General features: G+C 42.6%; 1 protein-coding gene and 1 non-coding gene across 2 annotated transcripts in view; one reads left to right on the plus strand and one right to left on the minus strand.

Annotated features, from left to right (window-relative positions):
- LOC126273338 (tubulin polyglutamylase complex subunit 2) overlaps nt 1–20,495 on the plus strand; it is a 161,048-nt gene that overhangs the window by 44,011 nt on the left and 96,542 nt on the right. The gene's annotated exons all lie outside the window — the stretch shown is intronic.
- On the minus strand, nt 14,710–14,782 carry Trnaa-agc (transfer RNA alanine (anticodon AGC)). The gene has a single exon. It is a non-coding gene; the product is annotated as a tRNA-Ala (tRNA).

The raw sequence follows: 20,495 nt of genomic DNA on the forward strand, positions 1-20,495 counted from the left end.
GTTCAGCTAACAGAGTGAGGACGCGTCGACAAATGAACGAGTGGTACACGCTTTGAAGCACCAACTAAGGTGGCTTCTCGCGTCCTATCATACGACAGGTTTCAAGATACAGCCCTTGTTCGTTAAATCTGAGGAATGATTCTGAAAGTTCACTCTACAGTACTGTTTTTTTTTTCGGTATCTTGGAATAGAAGCAATGTACGAAGTCATATTTCGTCAGCGTAGAGATCTACGTGAATCTGACGTATGATAAAGATCTGCAGATAGTCTGCTTGTCAGTAGTTCGAATAAAGAGTAAATCTTTCTACTTATGCCGTGTTATGTAAGTTACTATAAATAGTGTACAAAAGCTACCCTCAAAGTCAAGTGGTTACATGCCACTTTTTTATAACTGATTACCAAAACTGAAAATCGCTAACAGACCATCAACAACATCAGACACCAGCATCCCTTGAAATACATCTATCTCTGATATTCCAAACGGAAGAGAAGTAAGGCTCATCGTTGTCACTGTCCCCCGCCGCCCAAGCCTCGTTCCAGGCGCCTACTATCGATCCGCTAATCTGTTTTTTGCTAATTGTAATTTTAATATGTGCTGAATGTAATCACAATCTTTATATTCTTTTCATTTTCTAAAACTTGATGGCAGTGAAATGAACATAAATAAAAATGCAAAAATATTTTTAAGCACTGCTTTCAGTAAAGGTGCATCTGACGACACTAGAAATATTTTTGATAAAATCCCAAAGTTACAATTATAAGGCATTGCGTCTAAGGCAAGAAATTGCCGAGTCGTTTTTACACATAGAACAGCCACATTTTGAACATTTTTCAACGTATTTTCTTTTCACAGACATTTTGCTAAATGGACACCGTCCTCGTTCTTTCGTCTGTGGTGTTGGTAAAAGTACTGGGGAACTAATATTATCTAGTTTTCTACTAAAGAGTTGCGTTCCTATTCCTGTGAGAATGTCGGCTTCTTGTAGTTATTCCTTTCTGCCCGACCTGGTGTACGATGCAGCCTTATCATAAATGCATTCAGTGCACAACGTCCTCATTGGCACTGTAGCGAGAAGGAAGTACTTCTCTGGGCGGTATCACTAACCTGGTGGTTGCTGCTTCGGTAAGTTTTCTGACTTTAAATAATGACAGACACTGCCAACGACACGTGGCGTTCTTATAACTAATAACTTCACTTTATATCTTGCTTAACATCTGAAATATGCACTCGTTACCGTTCTTTTAGAGCCGCCCCAGTTACTCGACCGTGCGTTTTGCGTGGCTCCTCGCGACTCACTCGCCCCATCTTCCCGAGGGACAAGAGCGACCACCCCACCTTTCCCCCTCAGCCAATAAGGACACTTCTCCCGTTCCCTACATATACATATATCCAAACTTTCGGCCAATGGGCGTTCAAATCGCTGTTGCTAGGTGGATCTGACGCCACGTTTGCGGACATTGTGACGGAAGTTTGTCTCGGAACACTGTTTCAGATTGTAAGATCCTACTCCCGAATAGTCGGATCCTGTCGCTACTAAGGTTGGACAACGTTGCCTCCTATGATTTCATCACGAATGCTCCTCGCTGACGCTTGATTGTTAAATGTTCATGTAACCTGTCTGTTACTGAGCATTCCCGATCGCATAAATGTGCGTAATACTTGATTTAAACACGTGAAGGGAATGCACATATGCATTACACATTCCCCCCCCCCCCTTCTTTTATTTTCAAAATTAAATATGCTCGAAGATCTTGTTTAATTTTGAAATATTCTCGGTTGACTATCTCTTGTCCTCAGTTTACATCTTTAATCATTGGGATTACTATCTTTAACATGATATAGCTACGCAGATATACATCGTATTAAATTTGAGTCTGTATTCTGTCTTCAAAATTACTTCTGATCCTCTACTCATGTACCATCTACTCATATACCACTGCTTGTTAGCTCATCTAAGCCTTCACATATTAATAATTTCTGAATACAATACAAAACAATCTAATCAAAACTTATAAAATTGCCATTAGGATTATCTTTATTTCTAATGCCCATTTACTACTATGTACTATACCATGTACTATACCATTGGCTCTGTAATTGCCTTCCTATCAGTCACTGGTTCACTACTTTTTTTCTTTTTTGTCAGCGAGTGCCGTCCTTCTCACTTTTATAACATTCAATCATTGGCCTTGTTATGGTTGTTCTATCGATTATAAATCAACTTGCAGTTCACTACACTAGAAATATATGTGAAATCTACAGTTCGTGATGGGGTGAGCTGGGAGAAGAGAAGAATGTGTGGTGCTGACGCCCATGTGATTGTGGCAACAGTGAGCGATGTGGTGTGTAGCCAATGCTGAGGCTTTGCAGACCAGCTGTCTCGCTCCAATGTGTTCTGTGTCTCTCCAGGCCCCATTCATGTCACAACTTACACATACATTTAGTCAATAATTAATACTATTTTCACATAGCTTCCAATTCAAGTAACTTTCGATACACAATTTTTTCAGTTTCTGTTCCATGCTTGTTAGTCAATTCCGTGCACTCAACCAATGCAGCTGCGGTTTTCAGATCCTGCCCACTGCTCTTTTATTCCTTCATTTCGTGTTTGTCTTACAATTATCTGAGACAGTTTTATTCTTACATTTCCATAGGAAATCAGTTCTTTTTATCGCCTACTCTTTTTGTTTTCTTATTTGGTTTCTTTTTGGTGAATCATTTCATGTCTCATTATCTCGACTTGCATAAAGATTTTTACATAATGTGGACTATTTTCTTCTACTCTAACATTGGAGACCATCATTTTATATCCTTCATGTGCGCAGCTTCCAGGGCTTTTATTTGTCATATATAAATCATTATTTCGTGTGCAAGGAATTCCATGTACAACGCCCCCATTGGCATTGTAGCGAGAAGGAAGTACTTCTCTGGGCGGTATCACTAACCTGGTGGTTGCTGCTTCGGTAAGTCCCTCGTAGCACAGTAGTAGCGCTCAGTCGCCAGCTTCCATGTAGGTGCTGATCCTGCTGAAGTGGAGTGTTTAGGGATGCCAATTGTTAATTGTCAACAACGTTTGGACTAGTTTCAGTACAGAAACTGCTTTTTCACACACGTTACATAATCAGTTTGCAATATGGTGGCTCTGGACTACGCCATTATATTCGACCCTTTACATACATTAACACAGTTTTCTGACTTTAAATAATGACAGACACTGCCAACGACACGCGGCCTTCTTATAACTAACAACTTCACTTTATGTCTTGTTTAACATCTGAAATATGCACTCGTTACCGTTCTTTTAGAGCCACCCCAGTTACTCGACCGTGCGTTTTGCGTGGCTCCTCGCGACTCACTCGCCCCATCTTCCCGAGGGACAAGAGAGACCGCCCCACCTATCTCCCTCAGCCAATAAGGACACTTCTCTCCCAACTTTCAGCCAATGGTCGTTCAGATCGCTGTTGCTAGGTGGATCTGACGTCACGTTTGTGGACATTGTGACGGAAGTTTGCCTCTGGACACTGTCTCAGTTTGTAAGATCCTACTCTCGAATAGTCGGATCCTGTCCCTACTAAGATTGCACAACATTGCCTCCTATGATTTCATCACTAATGCTCCTTACTGACGCTTAATTGTTAAATGTACAAGTAGCCTGGCTGCTACTGAGCATTCCCGATCGCATAAATATGCATAATACTTGGATTGAACATGTGAAGGGAACGCACATATGCATTGGTCTGAGTTAAAGCTTTTGGTAGTTCTCCTTTCTTCCCAAAAGTGCTCTCGCCAAACTAAGACTTATGAAAACATTGTCAGCCGTTACAGTTCCGCCACTGTCTAGAAAACCATATCTAAAGCAACTCTCTTGTCTTGACCAGCTTCGCGTGATTCATTTTCTTGTCGAATAATGTAAATCTATGAAGAGAAAACGTAAAATGTTGCACTATCACTTGCAGCCCGCAACTTCCACGCATATTTTCCTGGTTTTGAAGGAATATGTTGCCGAACAGGCTACCTGACATTAAATGTCACAAGTTGTTCGTCAATTGTTACATTGCTGTGAGGAACATCAGCGCCTTGAAATGTAATTTACCCATATACTCGTGTTTGTGCCATGCTTCTTCTTTGTTTTTTCTTTTTTTTACTTAGATCAAATAGATAAAAAGTATACATCGTGGCATTAGACACTGTCATACATAGGTAAATAGTAACTTAATGTACAATAAGTACTTACCTAAAACAGTCAGAAGTATGTGTCAGTCCCTTTACAGGCTGGATGTTTGAACTTCCCAATTTTTCTTCCGAATTTCCGTCTAATTCAGGAACAGTCTCTTCTAAGACTTCTATGTCTCCATCACTACATGAGACATCAGATCTGCTACACTGGTATCAGTATTTGATTCTCCAGAGAGACGATTAACTTGCAGTAATATTTCGAACAGCTGGCTCTGTAGCCGAGCGGTTCTAGGCGCTTCAGTCCGGAATCGCGCTGCTGCTACGGTCGCAGGTGCGAATCCGGCCTCGGGCATGGATGTGTATGATGTCCTTAGGTTAGTTAGGTTTAAGTAGTTCTAAGTTCTGGGGGACTGATGACCTCAGATGTTAAATCCCATAGTGCTTAGAGGTACTTGAACTATATTTCGAGCACTTCCTTTTGGGAAAGGTGACAAGCCATTTTTCGGCTAAGTGTAACAGACACAGAACTAGTCTCCACAAGCAAGCAACAAATAACTGACGGGATAAGAAGTCCTGTCAACATTATAGATTGTAAAACAACATTAATGTATCAAACAATCACGAGGTAGAAGTGGTGTCGAATATGAACACAGTGGTATTCAGTGGTCCTATCATGACTTTCTGCAAAATCTAATACATTCAAAAAGTTTTATTAATGTATTATTACTTAAGTAAGGAAAATTACGATTTTTTCATAATTTTGAGGAATATAGAACAAGGCTTCTTTTAGAAAAAGACCCCACGGTATTTCCAAGGTTAAGTAAAAGGTCTCCCTTCTCATGTCCGTTTTGGTATCTCATTTTAATTCCTGTCGTCGCAGCTCAGTTTAAAGGTTAGTGGCCACTATATTTCATTCTGCTAGAGTATTGAGTGATCATTTATGTTTTCTGTACTGAGTCAACAATGGCAGCCCCAGGACAGCTGTTGTAGCATGATTCGTCGCGTGGAATTTTTATCGTCGGGGAACACACTATTGGCCTTTCCTTTAATCTGTTGCCTGTTGAATGCAGATATGCTGCATCTTTAGCGACATACGATACTTCGATAAAGTGATGCGCTGTTAAGTACATCATACGAGTAAGAAAACGAAATAGATTGGACAAAATAAAACGACCACGTGCACAAGATGGCGTAGTACCCAAAACATGTCTATGCAAGTAAATACTGAATGATGATAAATTGGAGTTTATGTATTTTCTTGCAAAGAAACGTCTACTGTTCCTTAAGAGATGCTGAAGTGGAGGAGCAACAAAAGCATGCATGGCAATGACTTAATAACATTGAGATCTGGCTACTGTGGAAAGTAAGAGAAACGTTGTTTCTTGTATGCGCTCATCATATCAGTATGAGTGGAACAGAACAATCTTTAATGAATATGTTCACCTAAAATTTAAGATCGCCGTTACTTTGATTTTTAGTGTGACAATACGGTCCACTGAAAATTTCTGTATGACCGATGGACCGTGTTAATGCGTAGTCGTACCCAGATGCACGGACATCTATAACAGCATCCTGTGATCCACTTACTAGATAACTAACATGTTTAAGGAGGTGACAGTAGAAATTTTGGTTTGGTCACCACATTGGTGCGGGCGTGGAGGGGCCCCATCTCTTCTGTATGACTTCCAACTCATTACAGCATACTTCACTATGAAAAGAAGAAATGGATTGTACTCTTCTCCGGATTCGTCACATATTCACACGGCCTAAAGTAGAAAACTGTGAACGACGTTAAATCACATTAGATGTTTGCCCTTGAAATGTAACTTAGTTGGTTTCCGGTATGGCATCACTGCCACATTTCCTGTGTGCGACCTGTAACCCTCTGATGCTAGATGTTAGTAGATTTACTTAGTAAATTTCTCTCGGTCGTCTTCCTCGATGTTGCTGAGGTCCCCCTGCTAGTCACATCTACCCGAGTCCGCAACTCGTGGTCTAGTGGGTGGCGTTGCTCCCTCTGCATTATGGGGTCCCAGGTTCGGTTCCACGCCGGGTTGGGAATTTTATCTGCCCGGGGACTGGGTGTTTGTGTTGTCCTCATCATTTCATCATCATTCGTGACAGTGGCTAGATTGGACTGTGTAAAAATTGGGACTTTGTACGGGCGCTGATGACCGCGCAGTTGAGCGCCCCACAAACCAAACATCATCATCATATCCAATGTTACAGTCGTCATCACTGGACCTCGTCTCCCTGGGCGTGGATGGGTGATGAAACAGAGCGTTAATTTTCTTCCAAACTACTTAAATGAAATAAACGCCTAAACATTAAACCTTCTGTGTTCAAGTTTTATCTTACAAAACAATTTAGTGTACAACTTGGGTTGTCAGATTCTTTTTTTAAAATGATGTTGCTTGGACAAGATCAAGACAAGAAGCATATCTACATAAGTCAGTTCAACAGTCGTTTGTCACGGCGTCCATTGCAGCCGTGACCTTTTTTCCTGCTTGTCTTCTAAAGACCTTCAAACCATGACGCTAAGGAACAAGCGTCCCCACACAGCAAGTGGAGAAGCTCGCTCTTTGTTCTGCCTTGTAAAAGTGATGGTTCAAAATGCTCTCCAAGTCGCATACATCGTGATAATCTCTCTCACAGTGGGATGTCCTAAGCCCTACGTACTATTGAATGTCACAGAACCCTGGAAGTGGGACAGGTCATTTCATAAAAATATCGTGTCACACTTCACGCTCTACTGTTCCGTCTAGGACCGTGAATTTTATTCCAGAACGTCTCAGCACTCGTTGTATATCACGTCCTTTCTTCTACTTAATGTTTCCCACATATTCCTTTCCTGTCAAATTCTGCGGAGGACCTCTTCATTTCGTACAAGTCAGCTTAATTTTCAACACAGATCTGTAAGACCACATTTCAAAGCCTCAATTCTCTTCTTTTCCGGTTTCCCACTGCCCGTGATTCACGTTCATGCAGTACTGTGCATCAGAAGTACATTCCCAGGTATTTCTTCCTCAGTTTGTAGCTTATGTTTGACAGCAGTAGATTTCCTTTAGTGAGGTATCACCTCTGTGTTTATGCTACTCTGCTTCGCCCATCATACATTATCTTGCTTCTAAGTCAACAGAATTCATTCACTTCATCTAATACATGGTCCCTTATCCTGGTGTTTAATTTATCTCTACTGTCATTGCTGCTGTTCCTTAATGCTTTCGTTTTTCTTTCATTTTCTCTGAGTCCATAAGGAGCAGACAAGCGAAAACTAAATATACGGAAAAGTAACTTAAGTGTTCATTATTTCATAATCACCGTAAATTTTCATACATTTATCCGACTGTGAGACAAGACTCTCAATGTATTCATGTAAAAATGTTTGTAGTTACCTATGGAGCCATGATTGTTCCCAGTCATGCACCTCTCCTTCCGAAACAAATCGATGGCCACGGATGTCTTTCATCAGGGCTCCAAAAACTTGGAAATCGCATGGGGAGAAATCGGTACTCTGTGGAGAATGTGTAATACTTCCCAGCGAAACTTCTGCAACGTTGTCGCAACAATGCTGTGGCCGGGCCCACATGTTGCCAATGTGTCTGCACTGCTCTGCATAAGTTTCGCTGCGAAGCCATTGCCAATACAGTCCCGCTGTCTCCCCTTGCAATTTACACATTCTTGGAGACTTGAAGAAAGCTATTTGTGGCCTTCGATTTGCTTCGGACGAGGATATGCACGCCTGGGTACAATCAAGGTTCCTTAGGCAAGCGTTAACATTTTTCTATGGAGGGACTGACTCTTCTGCCTCATAGTGGGACAAATATATTAGAAGTTATGGTGATTACTTTTGAAATAATAAGTAGTTTACTTACTGCTCCGACTCGTTTTCATTTGACTGCTTTTTGTATATGTTGTGCTCACCACAGTGTTCATTTCATTCAGCAAGAAAGGACTAAAACGTCATCAGGCAGTCAAATGGCTCTGAGCACTATGGGTCATCAGTCCATCAGCCAGTCACCCCAAGTGGTTTGCTACCCCGTAAAATTTTACTTTTTTTTTAATGAACGCTCGTGTACCGAGTCAGATGATTTTGAAACGTTGTGAAATACTATATATAAACCTGATTTTTTGGGACCCATGTCTTTCATGAGTTCATCTGAGAAAACTGCAATTTCAGACGAGATAGGGGGTGTTTCAAGCACGTCGTTGATGTTAACTTATCTTTTCTTATTTTTTAATTTTATTTCATTTATGATTTGACAAAAAGGACCACACAGCCATAAATATTATAAATATTTCGAATGGTTGGTACAAATATGGAATTAAATTTTGATTTTGTAATAGGTAGATGTTATAGATAAAAGCCATACTGTAATTTGACAAGATGTTAAGTATTTATATATTGTATTATGTGTATGGGTGGAGTTGCCGAAAAGGATACTAAAAAACCACAAGGTAAATGTATGCCAGACTTTCTGAAGTCCTCCATGAAAAGCCGCGAAAATACTGTACTGACTTCTACATAAAATGTTACAATAAATATTAATTCGGAATTCGTAGAAGTAGCTCTGCAGGTTTGATTTGTGAAGACTAAAATACTTAAATAACATGACGTACAAGAAATAGTCGTTCTGCATTCGCACAATGCGCCCACGATTTCCTGATACATTTATCTAAAAAAATAAAAAAAAATAAAAAACTAAAATAAAAAAAGGCGGTCTGTGCACACTGTGTTTGGACCAAGCGAAGAAAATATGGTTGAGATCAGCATGTTTGACAATCACTATGAGGAGGATTCAAGATTACAAGCGTTGGAAATATGTCCACAATTAAAACGCATCCGAATTATGCTTGATATTACTTTCTTTGAGAATTTTATGTTGTGGTGAAACGTATCTTTCCTTTCTGGCAGATAAAAAAACCGTCTGTGCACACTGTGTTTGGACCAAGCGAAGAAAATATGGTTGAGATCAGCATGTTTGACAATTACTGCTAATGACAAAGGTTCCTAAAATAATTGCAGACACCTTTATTCTTGAATAAAATGATTAGTATTCCAAAAATCAGATATTACAGAGGAATGACAACATGTACCTCCTAATCCTTCGAAAGCCCGATCAAAAGTGGGTTTCCAGAACAGGAATTCTAAGCTTTCTAAGAAATAGTTCGTTTCTCAACAAAATAAGAATACTGAGGTTACTTATTACGCCCAATGCATAATGTCTGAGAGTTACAATTAAAATTTGTTCTTAAATTACTGATATTATATATAAATTTTGTGATGTGAGAGTTTCTTACAAGTTCATGGTTTCGTCACACAAATAATAAAAAATAAACATGATACACTTCAGTGGAACCAGGGCTTAGATGGAACAGTTGTTTGTATCGAGGCATGCCATTTGTTCTTACTTTTCCAATAGATAATGATTTTTTCCTTGATCTATGGATGAAGGCGTGATTTAGGAAATGTTGAGTGATAGCTAATTTCTGATGTTGCTGCTGACTTCGCTAACTGATCTACCTTTCCATTGTAAGTGATTCCCGAGTGAAAAGGGATCCGAATGAAAGAAGAGGTGATTCCTTTATCATTGCTTTGCGTCGCCGTGTGTATAGGGTATCCATTTTAGCTGAATACATTGAAATATCTCGAAAGCAACACATCGGATCAAAAAAAAGTTACATGTTCCAATTTGTTTGTCTCGGAGGGGGACACATTCGACCCGCCGCCCCACACCGTGCTTGGGTTTCGGGATGCAATCTTCAGTGAAACCCCTCGTTTTTTATTGGAGAGTACGATTCTACGGCAAAATCTACATACGTTTTGTCAGAAGCATTTTCCTCGTTTCGCCCCAGATGGCGCTGTAATCGCAGGAATAGAAATGGATAGACAACCGTTGTTTACCACATGCTACTCAATGACCCTTAAATATCCAATCGCACTTGGGACCTCACTTCCGTGCTGCAAGGGTAGGATAGGCCAGCATTTCATAACTTCTATTTGCAACCCCATTCACTACGTTGTATTCCTCTGACATTTGGAACAGGAGACTACTCGACTCGCCACCGTGTCCTTATATCGAGCTCCGACGTATCGTAACAGGCAGTACACTGCGACCGGAGTTAACGTATCGTCAGATGTAGAACGGATAACGGCTCTAAACATTACAGTACTTGCGCAGTGTTTATTTTTTGCACAGATACCTAGCATTTGGAGAACATACGTGCAAGTGGATTATCAGTGTTGTAACCACAGAAGAAAAAAATTGAATGATCCTGATTTACGGAGAATGTGAGAGAAATGTTGAGACTGCTGCATGCCGAGCGTTTTCTAGAGAAAAGACTGTGAACGCCTTTACGTCTGATATCGGCAAAAGGAAACGAAACAGGGGAAGCTATTGAAAAAGCTGTACTAGCGGCAGTGCACCACTACCCAGGGGTAAGCGTCCGACATTTACACCGCGTTTCCGGTATGTTCGTAGGTAGTGTTGTCACAATACTGCATCGTTGTAAGTATCATCCATACCACGTCTACTCCAAGAATTACAGGGCGCCAGTTTCCATAACTGAGTAGTGTTTTGCGAATGAGTACGTAAACAAATGCAAATTACCCCCACGTTCTTTTCCGAGGTGCTGTTTTCCAATGACTTTACCGTTCACAAACCATGGTAGCGTTAACCGGCATAACACGCATTACTGGAGTAAAGACAATCCCCACTGATTACGGCAAGTTGGCAATTAACGAACGTCCCTGGTCGGTGAACGTATGGTGTCGCCATGTGGATGATTTCGCTTGGAGACTGGGTGTTTGTGTTGTTCCAATCATATCATATCTGCTTTATCACAAAGACGCGCAAGTCGCTCACATGGCATCAAATGGAAAGATTTGCTCGAGTTTCCCATGCGGGGTCTTCCGGACGATGCTTCCATACGATCTTTTCCAAGAGTGTCTGTGTCTGCTGAAAGTAGTGGGAACGCCACTATGGAAGAAGGAACGTCGCTGGAAGAAGATTCTATGGCTGCCTTATCATAGACAGCTTTTCTATCTGCTCAGATTAAAAGCAGTTCTAAGAACATGAGGAATGTAGCAAATATTTGCGCTTGTCCTTGAGTCCAGATAGCCGGCCGGCGTGGCCGAGCGGTTGTAGGCGCTACAGTCTGGAACCGCGCGACCGCTACGATCGCAAGTTCGAATCCTGCCTCGGGCATGGATCTGTGTGATGTCCTTAGGTTAGTTAGGTTTAAGTAGTTCTAAGTTCTAGGAGACTGATGACCTCAGAAATTAAGTCTCATAGTGCTCAGAGCCAGCCATTTGAACCTTTTTTTTTTTTTTTTTGAGTCCAGATAAACATGGTATTTGTCCCACAGGAGGATGATGATTTTACAGCTGACTTCTTGAAGGATTTACGAATAAGTGTTTATGACTGCCTTGCTCAAAGCAGGCATCGCGCAACTAGCTAGCCATCATAATGTATATTTTTTTATCCTGTTAACTGAGCGCTCCCGCGGTCGTATGGCGCTGAGTCTCAGCAGTGCATGGTGTTACTGGTTGCACAGCATTGTGTTTCTGTACCATGTAGATCGCACCTGAGGCAGAATAGCTTCTGTCTACGTGAGAAACTCCTTCGTGCATTTTGTTCAAGAACAGGGTAGTGCCAATTAAAGCTAGAAGCGCCACATTAAGGCCAACAGCCATGCAGCAGTGGTAACACTGGTTCCCGTCAGATCACCGAAGTTAAGCGCCGTCGGACTGGGCTAGCACTTTTGCGGTCTGCCGAGCGCTGTTGGCAAGCTGCGTGCACTCAGCCCTTGTGAGGCAAACTGAGGAGCTACTTGATTGAGAAGTAGCGGCTCCGGTCTCGTAAACTGACAGCAGCGTTTCCATGCTATGCAGACCGCGCCTGACACAGAATAGGTTCTCTCTACTTGAGAAACTGTTTCACGCATCTAGTCCACAGAAAAAGTGGTGTCAATTAATGCCAGTAGAACCAAATTAAAAATTTATAGCCCTAAATGGTAATGGCGTGCAGATTCCTTGATGTTGTGTTTCTGTAGACTGATTTCAGAGCCAAATCATTCTGCCACAGCAAGGTTACTTCCGTTTATGAGGACTGTGAGAAAACATTCTTTTCGTATATGAGATCCCGCAAGTTGTGGAAACGGTTAAACAGGTGAATTTCGCCAGTATTGATTCCAGGAGGTGTTCGACGCCATACCACGTTTTGAGCTGACACGAGGGATGTAGCGATACAATGTTTCTTCTAAGTGTCTGATTTACTAGAATAATCTGACTGAAGAGATCAATAAGTTGTCTGAATTAAAATTGACAATGAGAATGGAGTCAGGCTGCACTCCAGGAGCACAAATGACAACTATCTTATTGTGTTGCTGTCTAAGCTATTACGTTCAAAGTTCGCAGAAAAGCGAAAATGTTGAGTAACTGAAGAAAAACAGACAATGAAGTGAAGTGGCGAACGACCATGAGGAAATGATGCAACGATCGGAACCTTTCCTTAAAAGTTGATAAACTCTAGATCATACAGGGGAACAGAAGTATAGGTAACATTAAACCTGCTGCTGTATTGAATCACATTGATTAAATAGTTGTAATCCTATGAAGCAATGCGATACACAGTGGATTCTCAGGAAAGTAAATGGAAGGCGCTATTCGTGCAACCATTTTATGAGAATTGATTGAGTGGTGTGGGATCCTCACTGGGTCACATTAAAAAAAGAAAATAGAGATTGAAGGAAATCAGAAACTTTCTGCTAGCGTTATAAAGTCACCGATTCAGCTACTACAAGTCTTGCAGAGTTTCTGCTAAATCAAGCTAAGAGTCACTGCATTTACACGACGTACTTCTTGCAAAATGTCATTGTAGACAAACAATATTGCAGATAGATTGTAAATGTAAAACAATTTTTCTATCTGCATCGTTTTTATTTTTACGTAATGACTGTAAGGAGAAGGTAAGATAAATAATGGCACTCATGGAGGCATACAAATATTCAGTTACCCTTGTTCTTTCCTCGAATGGAATCGGGAGGAAGAGAGAAACAATGGTAAGAAATACAGGGCTTGCAGAACGTAAATATAAACGTCATTATAACTGTCCTACGTTCTACTCTTGCTGGTAACACGTTTTCGTCGTGATAGATATTCAAACATTGTCAATAAAATATTTTCTTGGTACCGTTACGTGTAAGAAACTCCACGAGTACCATTTTATTTCGGTCCCCAAGACGAATCCGCCCGGCGGATTAGTGTCGAGGTCCGGTGTGCCGGCCAGCCTGTGGATGGTTTTTAAGGCGGTTTTCCATCTATCTCGGCGAATGCGAGCTGGTTCCCCTTATTCCGCCTCACACTGCGTCGGCGATTGCTGTTCAAACACCGTACGCGAACGCCATAATTATTCGGCCACGCAAACATTTGGGTTTACACTTATCTGGTATGAGACGTTCTCCGGGAGGTCCATTGGGGGCTGAACCGCACAATAGCCCTGGGTTCGGTGTGGGGTGGCGGTGGGGTGCTGTGGCTTGTTGTGGGGATGTGAAGCACTGAGGGCTACGGCCGGACAAAGCGTCTCCGTCGCTTCTAGGTCTTCGGTTTAATACATACATACATACCATTTTACCCGGGAGACGGTCAGTTTGCTTCGGTATTCGTTGTCTTTTTCTCCACAGTGTTCGAATTGTTGTCTGCTATTTTGGTTGAAAAACGGCGACATACGTATCGCGCCCGGACGTTGGCCGTAATTATCGGAATTACATTGACATAAAAACAGACAAACACCTTCCGAAAAGACGTTGTAGGCCCAACGGTACCGACCGGCCGCCGTCTCGTCCTCAGACCTTAGGCGACACTGATACGAAGGGCATATGGTCCGCACACTGCTCTCCCGGCCGTTGTCAGTTTTCGCGACCGGTCTCGCTACTTCTCAACCAAGTAGCTCCTCAATTGGCCTCACAAGGGCTGAGTGCACCCCACTTGCTAGCAGCACTCGACAAACCCAGACGGTGACCCATCCAAGTGCTATCCAAATCCGACAACGTTTAACTTTGGTGATATTCCGGGAATCTGTGTTACCACTACGGTGAGGCCGTTGGCGTTACATTGAAATGTGTAGCATAAAAAATTGATCTAATTACGTTGTAGTCCTTGTTCCAGATTGCAAAGTCTACTTATTCAACAGTATTCTTAGCTCAGTAAAGATAACTTTAGTTCCAAAGTTTTAATTAGATATGCGGGGGGCAGGCGGTTTTTTAATCTGAACCGCAGGATTAAAAAAAAAACTGAGATATTAATAAATTCCTTTTGATTTGGTAGTAGCAGATTTAAAAAACGTAGAACCTTTTGAGATTCCGGAGAACACACTAAATAGCCGAAATATTTCATAGTTAAAGTGTTTTAAACGTGCTGCGATCAGTATAGGAAGTTCCGAGGTTACTTCTACGCTAAACATGAATTACTTTACGCCATATGTACAGATATTTACGGGATGATTCTTCAAAGATATAGCAAAATATGTACCTGGAGGCGCCGGGTATCGATCCCGGTACCTCTCACATGCTAAGCGAGCGCTCTACCATCTGAGCTACGCCCCCGGCTCGGAGTAGTGCTGGCTAACGAACAGTGAAGTGCCTCAGCCTCAGCCTCAACTTTCACTGCTCCAGTTCGTGCGCAGTCGAGTCCACTCGGACGCTCCGCTGCCAGCTTCTGCCGTTCAGCTTTCTGACAGTGGACGCGTCGGCCAGTGAGCGAGTGGTGCACTCTTCGTAGCAGCACCTCAGGTGGCTTCTCCCATCCTTGGTTCATTAAATCTGAGGAATGATTCCGGTAGTTCACTCTACAATACTATCATGCTCAGTATCTTCGAAAAGAAGCAACATACGAAGCTAATTTTGTCAGCAATCTACGTGACTTTGACCTCTGGCGATTATCTGCAAATAATCTGCTTGTCACTGATTCTTTCAACTGATGCTTTGTTATGTAAGGTACTATAAATAATGTACAAATACTACCCTCTGAGGGTAGTGATTACATGGCACTTTTTTTATAATTGAGTACCAAAACTGAAAATGGCTAACAGAACGCCAGCAACGTCAGGCGCTTGAATACCTTGAAATACATCTAAATTCTAAGATATTCTGAGCAAAATCTCCCATCTCCTGTTTGTGTTGATTGCTTATTTTAATTCGTGACGCCACAGATCAGTTACATATTTAGCGGTCGGTAGTTTCATTCTGTATAGAATCTTATGTGATCGCATGATTTTTGTACCGAGTCTAGGAAGGATGCCGCAGGTCAGCCGATGTAGTGGCTCAATGACTCGTCGCGACGAGTGTGTATCCGTCGGGGAACACACCATTGGCGCTCTCCCTCCATATGTTGCCAGCTGTATCTAAATTTGCTGCGTCTTTAACGACGTACGGTGTTTCGACAAACTGATACGCTGCTTAGTATCGCATACGAGTATAACAAGCAATGACTATCGTAACAGATTGGACAAACTAATGCGACCATCTGCACATTGTGACGTTCAATGGTTCAAATGGCTCTGAGCACTATGCGACTTAACATCTGTGGTCATCAGTCGCCTAGAACTTAGAACTTATTAAACCTAACTAACCTAAGGACATCACACACATCCATGCCCGAGGCAGGATTCGAACCTGCGACCGTAGCAGTCGCGCGGTTCCGGACTGAGCGCCTAGAACCGCGAGACCACCGCGGCCGGCATTGTGACGTAGTACCCAAAATATGTCGATGGGAGGAAATACTAAATGATGATAAACTGGAGTTTATAGAGGGCGATGTTTTCCACCGTGTACAAGCTCTAGGGATTGATCCATGAGAGGATACGGAACAAAAATGGTCTAATGAACTTACGTCCGGAAACGCATGGTTTCCTTGCTAGAGACCATTTATTCAATCATACTTTGTTACAGGAACTGCAGTCTAATACGCGCTGTGCCATGCAGCCACAGTTACAGTATGCATGGTTTCGTCCTAGAGGGTGGTACTGTTCCTCATGCGTCATTCTCTAGCACCCTCTTCCGCCGTAGTAATTGGTAATGTTGTATCCGATTTACTTCTCTTGCTGATTCACCTTGTAGCGGATTTGATACAGCGTTTTACACGATGGTTCCGTATTCGAATCGGGAGCTTGCCGACATGGTGTTTACTTAAGGAAAGGCAAATGGGAACCAGCGGCGGGCAGCAAGGTTGTATCAGGAGACCCATCCCCGCCGACTACAACCACAACATTCAATGTTTGCAACAGTGTTTCGCCGTTTGTCTGAGGCAAGGTTGTTTCATGAAGAAGGAAATCACGAAGGACGTTCCTGGAATGTTCGGGCACCGGACCTGGAGGAAACTGTGATTAACACTGTGGAAAGCGACCGCCTTGTCAGTACCAGGCAATTGGTCCGCCAGTACGGAGTAAGCCAGGCGACCGTGTGGAACATTTTCCATGACAATTGTTACTAACTGTATCAATTGTAGCGACTGACTTACTAGTGACAGACTTTCGGCGTCGGGAGCAGTTTTGTCACTCCTTTCTTCACCAGGCAACTACGATTCCGGGATTTGTGTGATCCATCCTATTCACGGATGAGGCCAGCTTTACGCGGAGTGGTATCTTTGGGATAGTATGCAGAACCCCGACGGAATGGTGTCAGCGATTCAGCAGCATCGGTGCAGGTGGAACGTGTGGACCGGGACAACTGGCGACCATATTTTGGGGCCAGTCTTCCTTCCACATCGCCTAACGGGTCGGAGCTATCGCCGTTTCTTGCAGGTGACTTTGCGTACCCTACTGAAAGAAGTGCTATTGATGATCCGAAAGGTAATGTGGCTGCTACATGGAGTGTCCCCCGATAGGTCGGCTGCTGTGGGTTGACCCCTCACCCGTGGTCGAGTGGGAGATCATTCCAAAATCGGGCAGGCACCGAAAAATTTCCGAGGGGCCGATTGTAGGGCGTCCCTGGTTCGTTTGACGAACAGGTTTCGGGCGTTATCTGTGGCTGACGATGTCTCTAAGCCGTATGCAGTCGTCCACCATGTTCCAGACGAAGCTTCTTGGTCTGCAAGGTCTCGGTATTCACAGAGGGTGGGTTTCATGGTAGTTGGGAGCTCTAACGTTAAGCACTTAATGGGGCCCCTTAGGAACATGGCTGCCAAGGAGGGTAAGGAAGCCAGTGTGCACTCCGTGTTCATACCAGGGGGAGTCATTCCAGATGTAGAAAGGGTGTTTTCGGATGCCGTGAAGAGTACAGGGTGCGGCCAACTGCAGGTGGTGCTCATGTCGGTACCAATGACGTGTGTCGCTTTGGATCAGAGGAGATTCTCTCTGGTTTCGGGCGGCTAGCGGGAATGGTAAAGACTGTCAGTCTTGCTTGCGAGATTAAGGTGGTGCTCATCATCTGCAGATCGTCGATAGAACCAACTGTGGTCCTTGGCTGCAGAGCCGAGTGAAGGGTCTGAATCAGAGACTCAGGTGGTTCTGTGACTGTATAGGCTGCAGATTCCTTGACTTGCGCCACCGGGTGGTGGGTTTCCGAGTTCCGCTTAGTAGGTCAGGAGTCCACCACACACAGGAAGCGGCTACACGGGTAGTGGGGGCTGTGAGGAAGGGACTGGGCGGTTTATTTTTAGGTTAGAGGATATCGTTACTGAACAGAGAAAACTTGAGTCTCATTTCAAATAGGTACCCCACTCATACAGCTATAGTCGGTGGTGACTTCAATCTACCCTCGATATGCTGGAAAAATTATACGTTTAAAGCCAGCGGCAGGCATAAAATGTCAACGTCATCCGAAATTGTACTGAATGCTTTCTCAGAAAATTATTTTGAATAATTAGTTCATAAGCCCACTCGCAGCGTAAATGGTTTCGAAAGCATACTTGACCTCTTAGCAAATCCTGGACAAATAAAGCGTACCGTGACGAATACAGGGATTAGCGACCGCAAGGCAGTTGCTGCTAGGCTGAATGTCTAACACCTACAACCGTCAAAAAGAAACGCAAAGTATATCTTTCTAAATAAGCTGATAAAAATGCTCTTAACGCCGTTTTAAGAGAGAGTCTTCACTCTTTATGATCTTGTCATGTAAGGAGTAGAAAAGTTGTGGAATGGTTTCGAAGAGAGGCTATTGACAGCAATTAAGAAACATATACCACATAAATTAACTGTGATGGTACTGATCCTCCTTGGTACACAAAACGGGTCAGATCGCTCTTGCAGAAGCAGCGAGAAAAGCATGCCAAATTTAAAAGAACGTAAAATCTCCAAGACTGGTTAAGTCTTACAGAAGTTCGAAGCATAGCGCGTACTTCAATGCGAGATGCTTTTAATAATTTCCATAAAGAAATCTGGCAGAAAATCCAAAGAGATTCTGGTCATGTATAAAGCACACCAGTGGCAAGACGCAATCAACACTTTCACTGCGTGGTAACAACGGTGAAGTCATTCATGACAGTGCTACTAAAGCAGCGTTATTAAACACGGTTTTCCGAAATATCTTCACCAAAGAAGACGATATACACATTCATGAATTCCAATCAAGAATAACTGCCAAGGTGAGAGACATAGAAGTAGATATTGTCGGTGTCGCAAAGCAGTTTGTATCACTTAATAAAGGCAACGCTTCTGGTCCAGATTGTATACCAGTCAGGTTCCTCTGAGAGTATGCTGATACAATAGCTCCATGTTTAGCAATTACATACAACCGCTCGCTCACAGAAAGATCCGTACCTAAAGACTGAAAAATTGCTCAAGTCACACCAATACCCAAAATGCCACTACCACTACGGTCGCAGGTTCGAATCCTGCCGCGGGCATGGATGTGAGTGATGTCCTTAGGTTAGTTAGGTTTAAGTAGTTCTAAGTTCTAGGGGACTGATGACCTCAGAAATTAAGTCCCATAGTGCTCAGAGCCATTTGAACCATTTTTGAACCTCGAGGAAAACGATTTATTGACACGTAGTCAGCACGGATTCAGAAAATATCATTCTTGCGAAACACAGCTAGCTCTTTATACTCGTGGAGTAATGAGTGCTATCGACAAGGGATGTCAAATCGATTCCATATTTTTAGATTTCCAGAAGGCTTTCGACCCCGTTCCTCACAAGCGTCTTCTTACCAAATTGCGTGCCTATGGAATATCGCCTCAGTTGTGCGACTGGATTCGTGATTTCCTGTCAGAAAGGTCATCGTTCGTAGTAATAGACGGGAAATCATCGAGTAAAACAAAAGTAATATCTGGCATCCGCCAAGGAAGTGTTATAGGCCCTCTATTGTTTCTGATCTTTATTAACGATATAGGAGACAATATTAGTAGCCGTCTTAGATTGTTTGCAGATGACGCTGTTATTTACCGTCTTGTAAAATCATCAGATGACCAAAACGAATTGCAAAATGATTTAGATAAGATATCCGTATGGTGCGGAAAGTATCAATTGACCCTGAATAAAGAAAAGTGTGAAGTTATTCACATGACTACTAAAAGTAATCCACTAAATTTCGATTACGCGATAAGTCACACAAATCTGAAGGCTGTAAATTCAACTGAATACTTAGGGATTACAATTACAGAGAACCTAAATTGGAACGATCACATAGACAATATTGTGGGTAGAGCAAACCAAAGGCTGCGGTTCATTGGCAGAATACTTAAAGGGTGCAACAGGTCTACTAAAGAGACTGCTTACACCACGCTTGTCAGCCCTATTCTGGAGTATTGATGTGTGGTGTGAGGTCCGCATTAGGTTGGACTGGCGGATGACACAGAAAAAGTTCAAAGAAGGGCGGCTCGTTTTGTATTATCGCTGAATAAGGGAGATAGCGCCACAGACATGATAAGTGAATTGGAGTGGCAATCATTAAAACAAAGGCGTTTTTCGTAGCGATGGGATCTTGTCACAAAATGTCAATCACCAAAATTTTCTCCTCTGATTGCGAAAACATTCTGTTGGCACTCACCTACATAGGGAGAAATGATCATCACGAAAAAATAAGAAAGAAATCAGGGCTCGCAGAGAAACATTTAAGTGCCCGTTTCTCCCGCTCGCCGTTCGAGAGTGGAACGGTAGAGAGACAGCTTGAAGGTGGTTCATTGAACCCCCTGCCAGACACTTAATTGTGAATAGCAAAGTAATCATGTAGATGTAGACGTAGATGGCTATTTCTTCTGCTGTGAAGATAGGGGAGTCTTCTGGCAGGATAAATTGTTTGAACTGTGACAGTTGTGGGCAACTGATCCATCTGTAAATATTAGATGAAATTTCAAGGATCCAGTTCGTAACATCTTTGTTCGA

The sequence above is a fragment of the Schistocerca gregaria genome, chromosome 5, assembly GCF_023897955.1.
Source record: "Schistocerca gregaria isolate iqSchGreg1 chromosome 5, iqSchGreg1.2, whole genome shotgun sequence".
In the NCBI taxonomy this organism is placed as follows: domain Eukaryota; kingdom Metazoa; phylum Arthropoda; class Insecta; order Orthoptera; family Acrididae; genus Schistocerca; species Schistocerca gregaria.